At 42.4% G+C, this 17,207-nt stretch overlaps 1 protein-coding gene across 2 annotated transcripts in view; it reads right to left on the reverse strand.

Annotated features, from left to right (window-relative positions):
• RCL1 (RNA terminal phosphate cyclase like 1) overlaps positions 1-17,207 on the reverse strand; it is a 96,971-nt gene that overhangs the window by 62,408 nt on the left and 17,356 nt on the right. The gene's annotated exons all lie outside the window — the stretch shown is intronic.

The raw sequence follows: 17,207 nt of genomic DNA on the forward strand, positions 1-17,207 counted from the left end.
AGGAGAAGATGGGATTAGCGCGCTTACCCTGTTGTGGACTCGGTGCTGAGCGCGCAGCCGGGGCAGTCCTCTCGCTCCCAGCTGTAACCCTGCGAGGTGCTCCCTTACACGTGAGGAAGGACGCGAGGAACATTGCAAAGATGGCCGTGGCCCCGTGCCTGGGGACCCGAGTCTTGCGATACCAGGCCATTGCTTACTTTATTATGAGACACCAAGATTTGCCCCTTGCACATCGGTCCCTTTACATGCACAGCGCTTCCTGCCAAGTCAGGTCCTCCCATCCCGCGTGGCTCAAAATGGGTAGTTGTAATAACTTCACACATACACACACAGACTCTGCTTTTCCCTCTTTGGTGTCTTTTAATCCTGCACACCAGAATCTTCCCAAAGATTGGATTATGTCACTCCTCTGCTCAAAAACCTTAAGAGATGTGCAGACATCTGTCAAATGACTACAGATTTATGAATCCAATATCGTAATAACATGGGTTTGCAACCGTCCTTGGATAATGTCACCAGATGGTGAGTTCCAGAACATTTGGGGGGTAAGGGGCAGTGATCTGCAAGGGTTGGACCTTGAGTAAGATTAGCCAAGGTAGCAAGCCTTGTGTAGATAAGACTCAGTTATGAGGAACCACCAGGGAGGTCTGCACTCCCATAGGGTGACAGGTTATTAACCCTGAAGTCCCTTGAGGGGGGTGGGTAATCCACTAGTATTACTGCCATTTCTTAAGACTGCCTTTCAGGAAATTGGCGTGTCTCCTCCTGTGAGCATTGAAAGCTCCTGGACCTCAGGGCCTCCCTTCAATCCTGCAGTGGCGTGTTCCAAAGCAAGAACAGGCACCATCACGCCAGGAGTGGATTTCTTTGTGTATCATCTCATTTCAATTACTCAGCTACCTATATACTCTGTAGCAAACCCCATGGGTGCCCTGTTCATATCCCTTAAGCTCTTACCATTTTCAATGCAAACCTGTTAATTTTCCTCCAGCTGCACCTGTATCTGTTTGTCTGAGGGTTTTTCCCACTTGCATAGATCTCAGCACACCAAAGGTGCTGAGGAATTAATGTTCCCCAGAGTCTTCAACCAATGACTGATGGGGGTTGATGTATAAATATCCCAGCTCCTCAACCCTTGGATGAGATAGCTCTGTAACATAGATTCTATAGTGTTTCCCCAGGTTTCCCTAGAGGTTTTAAGCTCCAGTTGCCCACAGTGGTAACTTGCTTGATTAACTTTTACCAGCGTCCTTCTTTCCCTGTACACGTCTCAGCTCCCTTCTGATATTTCCTGGGATTAACTCCTAAATAAACTACTTTCACTCAAATTATTGCCTCAGAGTCTTCTTCTGGGCAACCCCAAAATAAGTTCTGATTTTTAAAACTGGAGAACTGAGGTTCAGAGAAAATAAATGACCTGCTTAAAGTGGCATAGCTAATAAATGACAACCAAAATATGGGAATGCAAGCTGGTGCAGCCACTCTGGAAAACAGTATGGAGGTTCCTCAAAAAGTTGAAAATAGAGCTACCATATGATCCAGCAATTGCACTACTGGGTATTTACCCCAAAGATACAAAAGTAGGGACCCGAAAGGCTACGTGCACCCCGATGTTTATAGCAGCAATGTCCACAATAGCCAAACTGTGGAAAGAGCCAAGATGTCCATCGATAGATGAATGGATAAAGAAGATGTGGTGTATATATACAATGGAATATTATGCAGCCATCAAAAGGAATGAGATCTTGCCATTTGCAACGACATGGATGGAACTGGAGGGTATTATGCTGAGCGAAATAAGTCAAACAGAGAAAGACATGTATCATATGACCTCACTGATATGAGGAATTCTTATTCTCAGGAAACAAACTGAGGGTTGCTGGAGTGGGGGGTGGGGTGGGAGGGATGGGGTGACTGGGTGATGGACACTGGGGAGGGTATGTGCTCTGGTAAGCGCTGTGAATTGTGCAAGACTGTTGAATCTCAGATCTGTACCTCTGAAACAAATAATGCAATATATGTTAAGAAAGAAAAAAAGAAGAAGAAGAATGTAGCAGGAGGGGAAGAATGAAGGGGGGGAAATCGGAGGGGGAGAAGAACCATGAGAGACGATGGACTCTGAAAAACAAACTGAGGGTTCTAGAGGGGAGGGGGGTGGGAGGACGGGTTAGCCTGGTGATGGGTATTGAGGAGGGCATGTTCTGCATGGAGCACTGGGTGTTATGCACAAACAATGAATCATGGAACACTATATCTAAAACTAATGATGTAATGTATGGGGATTAACATAACAATAAAAAAATTAAAAAAAAAATGACAACCAAAATAGAAACTCCGTCTGCTTATCTGTCTCTCTCCCTCTCCCACTTTGCCTCCCTCTCTCTCTCTCTTAAGTCCTATATCTTTGGAACCCTGAATCTCCAATAAAAAGCCTGGCTACCATGAAGCTGCCATGCCAGAGAAACCGCACAGAGAGTTGACTCTTCCAGCTGACAGCTAGCATCAATCATAGACAAAGGGTGATGGAGCCTTCAGGTGATTCCAGTCTCCAGCCAGCCTCTGATCAGTTTTTGGAGCCACTCTGGCTGACACCATTTGGAACACAGATAAACTGTCCTCGCTGAGTCCTGCCCAAACTGTATGTTCCTGAGCTACATAAATGATTGTTACTGTTTTCATCTAAGGGTTTGGGGGTAGTTTGTTACACAGTAACAAATAACTAAAACTGCATATCCCTGAATTCCCTTCCTTGCATAACTCTAGGTGTGCAAACCACAAGAAACATCTTGCATGAGATTTGGAAGACAAAAGTGAAGTCACAGCCACATTGTTTATGTTTGAAAGGTCGCTGCAGGGTTCCAGGCTCTCTTGCAGCTCACATACTTATATGCTACTGATCTTGCCTATTGGGCTGGAGCAATAGTTGGGCCCATAGCTCCTCCGGTTCTCACCTGATCCTGCTTTAGCAACTCCAACTGCTGGGCCAATGTACATTTACACCATCCTCTGCTGGTCACTCCCATCATTGAGGTTGGAGATTTGCAGGCAGTGAGGACTGATGCAGGTTCCAGCACATCCTACTGACTGGGTTCTATCAACAGGCACAAAGACAACAGCCTCACAGACTGTGAAACCAGCCCCCACAATTGTATCAGGTCAAATCCCTATAGCAAATCTCTAGTGAGTGGTCTGCTTTTCTGATTGAACCCCGACTGGTACAACAAGCTGTAATTGAAAGCCTATTGACAGTAAGGGTCTCTGCTAAAGGCTTTACATACATAATCTTATTTGGTCCTCACACCAACTAGCTCAAAAGTTGGATTATAAGTATATAGGAGTTTATGATACAATTCTCCCTACTTTCATTTATATTTGAAATTGTCCATTACAAACTTTTTAATCTGTTCATAGATTTTTCTTTCACACTAAACAATAAATGACTTATATCTTGCCTTGTAATCACTTCCACAAATAAAGATAAGGATAACGATAATATAAGGATAAAAGTGTACTTGGCTCAGCAATGGGACATTGGATTCAGAGACCAGAATAGAAATGGATTCTTCCCAGTCCATAGAGAAGGTCGCTCAACACCACATTCCACCCACTCTGCTATCTCATCATCTCCTTTATTCAAACCATAATGGTCCTACAGGCTTTTTCTCACCTCAGCCTGGAACTACTGCTTACACTGTTCCAGTTTTAGGATGAATTTCTGTGTTCTGTGCTCTGCCTCTGGGCCCCCACAATAACTATTCACAACTACATTTTTGCGTATATATCCTTTTATAACCTGTTCATGTGCAGCCTTTCTAAAAACACTTAGTGATCCAGTGAGCACAGAAACCACGTTCTATCATTTAGAGCAGAAATAGTGGGGCACCTGAGTGGTTCAGTCAATTGGGTGTCTGACTCTGGATTTCGGCTCAGGTCATGATGTCAGGGTGGTGAGATCAGGCCCTGCATCTGGCTTCACGCTCAGGGGGGTCTGCTGGATATTCTCTCCCTCTCCCTCCACCCCTCCCCCTGCTTGCACTCTCTCTCTTGCTATAAACAAACAAAGCAAGCAGAAACAGTGTCTTATCATCATATCCTCAATGTTTAGCACCTAGCAGGAGTTCAATAATGTGACTAGAATCAATTACTTAATCAATTAATTGAAAGATAAATGGAGGGCACCTGGGTGGCTCAGTTGTTAGGCGTCTGCCTTCAGCTCAGGTCATGATCCCAGGGTCCTGGGATCGAGCACCGCATTGGGTTCCCTGCTCAGTGGAGAGCCTGCTTCTCCCTTTCCCACTCCCTCTGCTTGTGTTACCTCTCTCGCTGTGTCTCTCTCTGTCAAATAAATAAATTAAATAAAAAAAAAAAAAGATTTGAAAGATACATGGACAGCCTAAATCAATAAATTCAGAACTGTCTAAACCAGTGGTTCTCAAACCTTAACATGCATCAGAACTGCCTGGAGGGCTTGTTAAAACATAGATTGTCGGGGCGCCTGGGTGGCTCAGTCGTTAAGCGTCTGCCTTCGGCTCAGGTCATGATCCCAGGGTCCTGGGATCAAGCCCCACATCGGGCTCCCTGCTCAGTGGGGAGCCTGCTTCTCCCTCTCCCTCTGTCTACTACTCTGCCTGCTTGTGCTCTCTGTCAAATAAATAAATAAAATCTTTAAAAAAAAACCAAAAAAACCCAAAAAAACATAGATTGCTAAGGTGAAAAACTGAGAGCTTTTTCTCTAAGCTTAAGAAAAAGACAATGATGTCCACTCTCAAAACTTTTACTCAACATCATGTACTGGAAGTGCTAGCCACAACAATCAGACGAGAAAAAGAAATAAAAGGCAATTGAGTTGGTAGGGAAGAAGTAAAACTTACTATTTGTGGATGACGTGACACTATATATAGAAAATCCTAAAGACTCCACCAAAAAACTATTAAGAGTAATAAATGAATTCAGTGAAGTTGAGTCTCTCTCTACATACACTAATAATAAAGCAGTAGAAAGACAAATTTAAAAAATAATCCCATTTAAAATTATAACCTCCCCCAAAAAAACCTAGGAATAAACTTAACCAAGGAAGGAAAGACCTGTACTCTAAAAACTATAAGACATTGATAAGAGAAATTGAAGACAACATGAACAATGGAAAGATATACCATCCTCGTGGATTAGAAGAATTAATGTTGTTAAAATGTCCATACTACCCAAAGCAATCTACAGATTCAATACAATCCCTATCAAAATATCAACAGCATTTTTCACAGCACTAGAACAAAGAATTCTAAAATTTATATGGAACCACAAAAGACCTCAAATAGCCAACAATCTTGAGAAAGAACAAAGCTGGAGGAATCACAATCCCAGATTTCAAGATATACTACAAAGCTAAAGTAATCAAAACAGTATGGTACTGCCACAAAAACAGACATATAGATCAATGGACTATAATAGAGAGTCCAGAAGTAAACTCATTCCTACATGGTCAATTAATCTAAGACAAAAGAAGCAAAAATATACAATGAGGAAAAGACAGTCTCTTCAACAAATGGTGTTGGGGAAACTGGACAGCTACATGCAAAAGAATGAATCTGGATCACTTTCTTTTTTTTTTTCTTTTTTTTTTTTAAAGATTTTATTTATTTATTTGAGAGAAAGAATGAGAGAGAGAGAGAGCACACAAGAGGGGGGGAGAAGGAGAAGCAGACTCCCTGCTGAGCAGGGAGCCCGATGCAGGACTTGATCCCGGGACTCCAGGATCATGACCTGAGCCGAAGGCAGTCGCTTAACCAACTGAGCCACCCAGGCGCCTCTGGATCACTTTCTTACACCATATACAAAAATAAACTGAAAAAGAATTAAAGGCCTAAATGTGAGACTTGAAACCATAAAACTCCTAGAGGAAAACATAGGTCATAACCTCTCGGACACTGGCCTTAGCAACATTTTTCTAGATATGTCTCCTCAAGCAAGGGAAGCAAAAGCAAAAATAAACTATTAGGACTATGCCAAAATAAAAGGATTTTGCACAGCAAAGGAAACTATCAATAAAACAAAAAGGCAATCTACTGAATGGGAGAAGATATTTGCAAATGATATATCCAATAAGGGGTTAATATCCAAAATATATAAAGAATGTACACAACTCAACACCAAAAAAATGAATGATCCAATTAAAAAATGGCCAAAGGATCTAAATAGACATTTTTCCAAAGAAGACATACAGATGGCCAAAAGACACAAGAAAAGATGCTCAAAATTACTAATCACCAAGGAAATGCAAATCAAAACCACAATGAAATACTACCTTACACCTGTCAGAATACCTAAAATTAAAAAGACAAGAAATAACAAGTGTTGGCGAGGATGTGGAGAAAAAGGAATCTTCAAACACTGGTGGTGGAAATGTAAACTGGTGCGAACACTTTGGGAAATAGTACGGAGTTTCCTCAAAAACCACAAAATGGAAATACTATATGATCCAGTAATTCCACTACTGGATATCTACCTCTCAAAAAACACAAAGCACTAATTCAAAAAAATATGTGCACCCTTATGTTTATTACAGCATTATTTATTATTGTTGCAGCTATACAATAGCCAAGATATGGAACCACTGTAAAGGTCCATCAATAGATGAATGGATAAAGAAGATATGGTATATACACACAATGGACTATTTCCCATAAAAAAGAATGAGATCTTGCCATTTGCAACACCATGTATGGACCTAGAGGGTATTATGCTGAGTGAAACAAGTCAAACAGAGAAAAGACAAATGCTATATGATTTCACTTACATGTGGAATCTAAAAAACAAAACAAAGGAAAACACAAAACAGAAATAGACTCATAGATACAGAGAGCAAACTGGTGGTTGCCAGAAGGGAGGGAATTGGGGGGATAGGAAAAATGGGTGAAAGGGAGAAAGAGGTACAGACTTCCAGTTATGGAATGAGTAAGTCATGGGAATGAAAGGTAAGTGTAGGGAATATAGTCAATGATATTATAATCAGGTTGTATGGTGACACATGGCAGCTACACTTGTAGTAAGCATAGCATAATGTGTAGACTCGTTGAATCACTATGTTGTACACCTAAAACTACTATAACATTGTGTGTCAATTTCACTTAAAACACACACACACACACACACACACACAGATTGTTGGGTCTCATCCCCAAAGTTTCTTCAATACATTTGGAATAAGGCCTAAGAGTTGACATTTCTACCAACTTCTGAGGTGGTGTTGATGCTTCTGGCTTAAGAAACACACTTTGAGAAGCTTAAAAAACAAACAAAAGGCGTACAGGATGCCTTCTAGTGTACCAACCTACACATAATGGGAGTTGCCGAAGAAGAGAAGAAAGACAAAGGGGCGGAAAGAATATTTGAAAAATACAGTGAGCAAATCTTTCCAAATTTAATGAAATACATAAATCTACACATCCAAGTTGTTAAAGTCACTACGTAGAAGTTGAGCCTATGGATGAGAACCCCATCCTGGCTGACACCTTGATTACAACCTGGTGTGACCCTGAAGCACAGAACCCAGCTAGGCCATGCCTGAACTCCTGCCCCCACAGAAATGGTGAGATAGTAAGTATGTGTTCAAGGGGCACCTGGGTGGCTCAGGTGGTTAAGTGTCCACCTTTGGCTCAGGTCTTGATCCCAGGGTCCTGGGATTGAGCCCATGTTGGGCTCCCTCCTCAGCGGGGAGTCTGCTTCTTCCTCTGCCTCTGCTCCTTCCTGCCCTGCTCCTGCTCATGCTCTCTCTCAAATATATAAATCTTAAAAAAAAAAAAAAAGTATGTGTTCAAGCCACTACGTGTGTGGCTATTTCTTACCCAGCTACAGAAAATTAATACACTGGGTTTCAAACCCAGGTCTGTCTGTCTCCCTCATTCTTTGCTCTTTGTCCCTTTCCTGATTAGTTAAACATATTCTGAAAGGTGTTAACTGAGGAGTTGGTAGAGATTACAGACTTACAGAGCTCCAAGAAGCTCACAGGTCATTAGTCCAGCCCCCCTATGACAAGCAGATCCCCCTCTCTCAAGGGAACACCTAAGAAGGTTGGGATATTGAGCTAGAAAACAGTGGCCTGAGTCCCACTAACATTGAGATGATCACTAGGGATAACTATAAGTAGTGCTTTTAAAGATTTTTTTATGATTCTTGGAGACCCATTGATTGTGATCTCTAGTCTCTGTTTTCCTATAATTGTTAACAGTAAGAACACTGGTAAAATTTGAAAACATCTGTGTGCTTGTTTCAGAGCCTTTGGAACAGGGTGGGTTGAGGAACTTGAGTCTTGTTTCACAGACAACCATCTTCATTGACTGTGAAAGTGACAGTGACCAAAAGTGAAGTGACCGAGTGTTTATCACCTGCTCATACACACTCGGAGCAGAATTTTCAAGGCACCATTGCTAATCTTGAAGCCATATCATAATTATGAAACGTTATGATTTATAATTTTGAAACTTCAAATGTGAATTGAAGCCTAATACACAAATGTAATATTGTTACATAAACAATACAGCCCTGATTTTCTAGGACAGTTGAAAGTTCTCATATTTCATTCACTACCTCTGTCAAATCACACTCATCACTCATCAAATCACATGTTCCAATATTTGATTCAGAACCATCTGCATTACAATTTTTCACTGTTACAAAAATACTTAAGCATAAAAAGGAACTTATTGATCCATGAAAAGTCAAAGGGTACCCAAATGTCCACTGTACTGACAAATGGATAAACAAAATAGAGTATATCCATACAGTGGGATATTAGTTAGCAATAAAAAGGAATGAAGCACTCTACATGCTATATCATGGATGAGCCTTGAAAACATTAGGCTAAGTGAAAAAAGCCATCTATGCAAAAAAAAACCCACCTATTGTATGGTTCCATTTATATATGGAGTGTCCCAAACAGGCAAATCTGTAGAGACCACGAGTAGATTAGGTGGAAACAAAGATGGTCATTGGAGGTGGGTGGGGGGATGGGGTAACTGGGTGATGGGCATTAAGGAGGGCACGTGATGTAATGAGCACTGGGTGTTTTTTGCAACTGATGAATCACTAAACTCTACCTCTGAAACTAATAATACACTATATGTTAATTAATTGAATTAAAAATTTAAAAAAGATTGTCATTGGAAAGTCCAGACTCATGTTCCACCAGCTTAGCAAATCCAGAGCCAAGAAGACACCTCTTTCCTGACGGCACCAGCAAATCTGGAGTAGAGGTCTCACTGCGTCATGTACCCATTCTGAACCAGTTGCAGTAGTCTGGGGGAATACATGCTCTGATTGGCCAAACCTGGGACACAGGCTCATGTCCTTTGTGGAGAAAGTCTTGCCATGCCTCTCAGACTACAGGAATGGAGCACAAGAGGAGTGGCTCCCCTCAGGAAAACAACAGCGCTGTCATCACAAGAGATAACAGATGCTAGACGGGCAAAAACAGTACACGACCACCTCACCAAGCCTACCAAAGAGTCTCATCAACCCAGAATCTCTTCATGAATTAGTGGAGTTAAAACTTCGTAAGATGTGGAAATCTTTCCAAGTCAGTTCAATTCCATGAACATTTATCTAACACCTACCATGCGTGCTAGGGGTCCCTATGCCGGGAAAGGTACAAGGATACAGGTGAGAGACTAAGAACGCAGAGGTGAGTGAGACTCAGACCCTCTTCTCATGTTCATAGCCCGATATAGGGGTTCTTGAGCTTTATTGTACAAAACAATTTCACCTTGGGGATCTTATTAAAGATCCATATTTCTGGGCCGCATTGTAAGATTTTCTGGTTTGGGAGGGGTGGGGTTGGCTCTAGAAATGTCTTCAACCATGCACCTGAGGTGATTATGCTGCATGAGGTCCAGGGACTACTCTTTATGGGATTCTCTGATACGATGGAGAAGAAAGACATGCAAAAAGGAAGGGACAGTACATCAGAGAGTTGCCACAGGACTAGGGTGAATGCCTGAGAGGCAGGGAGGACGCAGTGTCCTTGTTTAGCTTATATTATGCATTTTGCACAAGATATGGTTTCCTATAAAGGAAACTATGGGATTACATCCAGCCTACTATGAATGTTTCTGATTATGATGAGCCTGGGGATATTTGGAAGATGAGAAACTAAGAGTTGGCTTTTGTTCATTTGCTTGTAACAACCCTGTATATTTGCTCTCCTTTAATTCCAGTGAGAATTTTTAGCGATAGTGCAAATGAATTTACCCTTCAGAATCTATCCTACCCCGGGTGCCTGGATGGCTCACTCAGTTGAGCGACTGGCTCTTGGTTTCAGCCCGGGATCGTGAGATCGAGCCCCTCGGTGGGCTCTGCGCTTGGGACTCTCTCCCTCTACCTCTGAGCTTCCCCCCTGTTGGCGAATGCGTGCACTCCCCCCCACCGCTCTCTCAAATAAATAAACCTTAAAAAGAAAGAATTTATCTTACCCTTTAGTACCTCCTTAACTGAAAGTTATCCTTCTTCATCTTTCTTTCTTCATCCTTGTTTCTTTCAAATTGTTTCAATATATCATTTTACTTTTATTTTATTTTTTAATTTATTTGTCAGAGAGAGCACAAGCAAGGGGAATGGCAGGCAGAGGGAGAAGCAGGCTCCCCACTGAGCAAGGAGCCCAATGCAGGACCAATCCCAGGACCCCGGGATCATGACCTGAGCCGAAGGCAGACGCTTAACGGACTGAGCCACCGAGGCATCCCTCATTTCACCTTTAAAAATAATTTACTGTTAAATACTATTAGGGTTCCATTTAGATTGACTCTTTTAATAACAAGTAAGGCGGTATCTTAACCTCATTAGATGTAGGTACAATCTCTCAATATATCTGCAGTCTTTTTTATACTAGCATAGGTTTCTGAGACTAGAGTTTCTATCACTTTAGGATGTCATAGGCCAATAAAATAAAATAAAAAAATTTAAAGAGGCCAATTGTGATGGTTTAGAATGTGTCCACCAATTCTTTATAACTCCCTTCAATGGGTGGATCCTAATTTCCTTTCCCTTGAGTATGGGTTGGGCTTAGTGACTCACTTCTAATGAATAAAATATGGCAGAAGTGACAGTAAGACTTCTAAGACCAGGTCACGAGAGGCACTGCAGCCCCTTGCTTATTCTTTCTCTTGGATTGCTTGCTGCGAGAGACTCTAACTGCCATGCCATTAAGACACTCTGCAGCACTATAGAGAGGCCCTGTAACAAGGGACTGAGGCATCCAGGTAATAGCCATGTGAGTAAGCCATCTCGTAAGAGGATCATCCAGGCTTAGTCAAGCCTTCAGGGGACTGCAGCTCCAGCCACTATCTTCACTGCAATCTTGTGGATGCTGCTGAGCCAGAACCATCTGGCTAAGAAGATCTCAGAAACTATATGAGATGTTTGAACCTGCAAACTTTGGGAACAATTTGTTATGTAGCGGTAGAAAATGAATACACTGATAAAAAGATGCTACCCTTTTATTTTAAAGTAAAGAACACTTCTTTAAATTATCATTTGTTATCACCATCATTTTATTTTTTTTTAAGATTTTTTTATTTATTTGAGAGAGAGAGAGAACATGCATAAGCAGGGGGAAGAGAGAGAGAGCAGAGGCAGAGGGAGAAGCAGACTCCCCGCTGAGCAGGGAGTCTGATGTGGGGCTCCATCCCAGGACCCCGAGATCATGACCTGAGCTGAAGGCAGGTGCTTAACCAACTGAGCGACTCAGGGTGCCCCTCATCATCATTTTATATAATAAATGATTAAAATCCTTTAACTTGTTATCACGCACAATTTTAACATACCAGAGAGTGAACCCTCATATACTTATCTACCCAGTTCAACAACTATTAACTCATGGCCAGTCTTATTTCATGTAGACCCCCATCCATCCACCCATATCCATTGTAAATTATTTTGAAGGAAACCCAGACATCATAACATTTCATCTGTAAATATTTCAGCATATACCTCTAAAAGATAAATACCCTTTTATTTGCTAAAGAAACTACTTCGATTGTCTTTTAGAGTTGCCCACGATCTGATCTTGTTGATTGCATCCCTGTGATGTCACTTGACCTGTTACCCTGTCACTATATACATAATTATACGTAAATTGATTATTTGATCTAAAGCGAGATTTCTCAAGCCCAGCACTATTGACATTTGGGACCATATCTTCATGGTGGGGAATTGTCCTATGCTGCGTTGGAGGTTAAGCAGAGTCTCTAGACTCTAACCATTAGACACTAGTAGCATTCTCTCTCCTAATTGTGATAATCAAAAATATCTCCAGACAATGCCAAATGTCTCTTGGAAGGCAAAAGTGTTGAGAGTCACTGATTTTTACTTGCTGGTATTGCAGAGGGCATACTTTATAGGTAGGATATGCACTTCCGTCCTGAGGCATAAATGTCTAGATATCTGTTCTTTTTGTGTGCTTATTGCTACTGACGATCATTGCCTACCTCCGTTAATTCATTAGGGGATGCAAAATAGTCATATTCTAATTCAGTGATTTCTTCTTGTTTATTAACTGGAATACTTCCATAAAGAGAAGCTTCCTCTCATCAACTATTTGGTTACCTAAGGTGCAGTTCATAGAGGAAAGGTAAGATCTCTTCTTTTATCTCCCAGTTTTCAAAATAACAAGCTCTGCAATGGTCTCCACTGGGGATTTGCAGGTATATGAGCTGGTGAATTCAAGCACATTTGATGTGTTTCAAACCACTGCAGTTTGTATTCTTAAAATTGTTCAAAGTATCCCCTCTCTCCAGGAAGAGACCATTCAATCTGGTTGCTGAGCCTTTTTGCATGACTCAAGTATTCGCTGATAAATTTCTTGCCTTCTTGGATCACATGATGTTCCAGGCTCAACCTGTGTATTTCCTGTGCCTAATCTGGAATCAGCCATTTTTCCAAGAAGCTTGATTTCTTTTAGTGGGAAGTGGTAATTAGAGGCCATAACCTGGGCACTCCTTAGCGACTTTCTTTTTATTTCTAGGCTTTCTCAGTAGACAGAGCTGGAAAATACTTCTTTTCTTTTTTAAGAAAAAAATATACTGAGTTCATAGTGGTACTTCCAATTCAAAATCAGGATTTGAGTGAAATTAAATTAACCTCGTTGTTCTTACGTCTGTTCCTCTTTGATTCCATAGCGAAAATTTTGCTTTCCGGCACCTCCAACATAATTACTCCATTGTTTTCTCCCATAAGACATAAAAAATTGTCTCAGAACAACAATACTGACACTACCATTGCAAAGCTCTGCGTCTGAACACTAACCCCGTCCCTGGTACATGGATTTCTGTTAGTTTCCGCTTCGGAAGTTTGCCTTTTCTTAGACGTGACCACGGAGTTGGGACTGATGAGGGCGCAGAAGGCTAACTAAGGACAAAGCACGAGCTGACACCCTGCAACCTCCCCCCAGCACACACACTCCTGGGTGGGATACGGGTCACATTCCTCCAAGAAGCTCCCAACTATCTTCATGTTAATGCCTTGCTAGAGGGAAAAACAACCTTTTTTTTTTTTTTTTAAGATTTTATTTATTTGACAGAGAGAGACACAGCGAGAGAGGGAACACAAGCAGGGGGAGTGGGAGAGGGAGAAGCAGGCTTCCCGTGGAGCAGGGAGCCCGATGTGGGGCTCGATCCCAGGACCCTGGGACCATGACCTGAGCGGAAGGCAGATGCTTAACGACTGAGCCACCCAGGCACCCAAGGGAAAAACAACCTTAACTTGACAACGGCAAGGCCTCCGGGATCTTGTGAGTCTTCTTTAACGCATGAAAATCCTTTTGAAACCTCCCTTTTCCTTACCTCCCCCAACTCCCAAGGATATAATCAGTCACCCCTCACAATCCTGGGGCAGCAGCTCTTTCTGCCCACCGGTCCTGTCCCTGAGCTTTAATAAAACCACCATTTTGCATCAAAGACGTCTCAAGAATTCTTTCTTGGTCATCGGCTCCAGACCTCACCCAACCAAACCTCACCTATATTACCAGACTACACAAGGACTACCTCTTACTCTGGGGCCTGGAGCCTGCCCTCTAACTGCAATAATGCTGAAACTGCTTAAGAGCACAAAGAACAAACTGTTCCGAAGCCCCACGAAGCATTTCAAAAGTTCTATTCACATCTGAGTTTTAAAAAATTATAAGCTACATGCCACTTATATTATGAACCATTTCTATTTGCCTGCTAAAAGAAGGCATATGCATTTTGCTGCCCACCTGATTTTAGGGGTGACCATGCACTTTGCTTTGGCCAGTGAAATGTGAGCAGAAATGACATGCGTCACTTCCCTCTGAAGCTCTTCCTTCCCTTTAACAGGGTGACTGCCATTTTTCCAGGTAGTAGATGCTCCATTAGCCTGGGTCCTGGAGTGAGGACAAATAGGATGCAGTAGTCAGTCCACCATGGACATGGAGCCTAAGTGAGAAATAAAGTGCAATGCTCTGTCCATCACACAGCCTTCCTGGACCACAGGTCCCAGAGAACAGTCTTCTAGAATCTTCTTGAAAATTTCCGTGGGTACACAGCTTATGTCACATGAAGCAGTATGTTCCATTTCCTGACAACTTTAATTGTTCTTTATATATCAGGCTGACTTCATTCTTCCTCTTATCGTGATGCATTGCTTCTTTGAGTAGCATTTAATTCCTCTTGCTACAAAGCCCCAATGTCCTACCTTCTCATGGTGAAATATGCCCAGTTTTTTTGCAGTAATCCTCAATGTCATTATTTCCAGATGATTCTTTCCCAGTCACTCACCTCTGGGCCATCCTTCAGTCTAATAACCAAGAGGACTATGAATTTGGCATACAATATTCTCTACTCCCCTCCCCACCCACCCCTGCTACTTCCCCAAGCTGGTTTCCTCCTCTAATGGAAGCCCTACCACAATAAAACAAACCCCTAAAAGACACTTTTGATGTGAAAATCCTCCAAGAGATCAAAACGACATCAAGAAGAATAGCTAGTAGTTAGGTTTGGGACTATAATTACAAAAAAGGGACAAATCCCTGAATTTTGCCTTCAGGGGGAATTATTGGAACAATGGACTTACTGTATAATTCCAGCCCAGCGATTTTTGGGACCAAGCAGTCTGAAACCAGAGAAGGGAAACCAGCTGCAGAGAATTCCAAGAAACATCAACATGTGTGTACTTCTTGGAGGGAAATTTCCAGTGATTTCTGGGAACATTTAGTAACTTCTGTGCTCACATATGTTTGGTGTGTAAAGGCAAGTGGTTACCCCAAAGCTATTCACTCAGAAATTGACACAGTGAGTCTTTATATTTTTGTTTAAAAAAAGTATCCCATATTTTTCCTGATTTATAAAAATACCACACGCTGTCATAGAAAATTTGGAAAACACGGAAAAATATACATTACACGCAGTTAATTAGTTATGACAGGTACTCATACAATGAAATCATTGCATATTCAATAGATAATGGCAAAGCTATTAGTGGTCATGTCTGATGTAACGAAATTAGGGCTCAAAACTATTTGTCCTTAATATGTAACAGGTTTAGAATTTTGAAGCTTTAACTCTCTCCTTTCTGCTGGAACTATAGAATTTATTTCAATTCCTTGACTTTCTGTGCAAGGAAATCAGGAATCATAAACCTGATGACTATGTCATGGCTGACCACGTTGTCAAAGAGGCTTTTCAAAGAAGTCGACAGAGTGTGGCTGTTCTCCCGTGGCCCACAGGAAATATTTAGAGTCATTTCAAACTCAACATGCCTAAAAACTGAGGTTTTCCCTAGTCATGCTATTCTGTTTTCAAAGAGATGAAGTAACGCTATTTTTCTGGCTCACCAACCTTACAACATCAGTGACTCTCTCCCTCCCAACATATTTTGGAAGATAGGAATTCCTCCTTTAAACTCTCTCTAGGATTCCATCCTTTCCTCTTGCATTTTATCCCGTTACCTTAGGCCCCATCAACTGGCAGGCTGTTAGTAAGGAAGATCCATAGATGTCCATCCAGCTGCCTCCATCATTCCCTCTAATGTTCTAACGTGTCTTTATGCTTTATCAGTCCTTTTTCCAGAATGTGTGAAACTCCTCCTTGCAAATCTAAGCTCTTTGGCCTAATGCCACTCATCTAAAAATTATTATCTACTCTGTGCCAGGCACCGTGCTGGTAGGAAGGATACAATGATGCACTGAGCAGCTCCCCTGCCCCACGGTGCCATAGTCTAGTGGGGGAGACAGATAACAAAGTGAACAACACAATAAACACATGACTTGTGCCAAGTGCCTGAAGGAAATGACCACGGTGCTGTGCCCAAGAACCACGGTGGGGGGATGGTTACTGGTTGCTGGGAGATGTGTAGATTGGTGGGGGAGGGGGCGGTGAAAGAGGAAATGGGGAGATCAATAAAGAGGCTCCTGTTGGGCAGCCGATGATGATGGTTTGGATTATCGTGGTGGCGGTGAAGAGAGGAGACACAAAGGGGAAGGGGGAGGGCTGAATTGAAGATCACATCCAGCTTTCTGGTTTAAACAATTGGGTAGATGGTAAGTTCCAGTTCTGAAATGAGGAATATGAGACAAAAGTAGATCTGGGAATTGAAAGCAAAAGTCCCATGGTGGACCTAACCAACCATCTAAGAAGGAAGAGCAACCAGCCCTGGAATCACCATAGTAACAGCCACCGGAGAGCAGGCTCCCATGACCTTAAACCCAGCTGTCCCAGAGAGAATCCGATGCTTTGGGCAGCCAGTGGTCAAACAGTCGTCATCCCAGCTGGAGATCCTGCCCAGAACAGCTTTGACCTTGGTCTGTTGAGTCATATTCTACAGCCTCCGGGGAGGAAGAGTCTAGCCACAATTCTCCCCCAGCAGCACCTGCTCCTAACTACCCCCTCTCCCCTGGGGCTTGAGCAGGACAGACAGAGAGAAGGGGACTTTTTCTGAAGAGTCCCCCATCGAGCAGTGGCACCTTCTTTAGACTATCTGTGGAATAGAAAGAAGGGGATCTCCTCCCTCCCATCCTTCCAAGGCTGGGACCCCTTCCAAGAGGAAGGATTGCCCCCCACAATTTCCTGTCGATCAGGAGAACGTAGATCTGCCTCTCTCTGATCTGGAGGGGGTGCTCCACCTGCTACAAGCAGAGAAAGGCAAAGTCTGGTCACGGCCATCCTGGGACTGAGTCCTGGCATCCTGTCTAGTCCAGCCTTGTG

Source organism: Halichoerus grypus, chromosome 14 (assembly GCF_964656455.1).
Source record: "Halichoerus grypus chromosome 14, mHalGry1.hap1.1, whole genome shotgun sequence".
NCBI lineage: Eukaryota > Metazoa > Chordata > Mammalia > Carnivora > Phocidae > Halichoerus > Halichoerus grypus.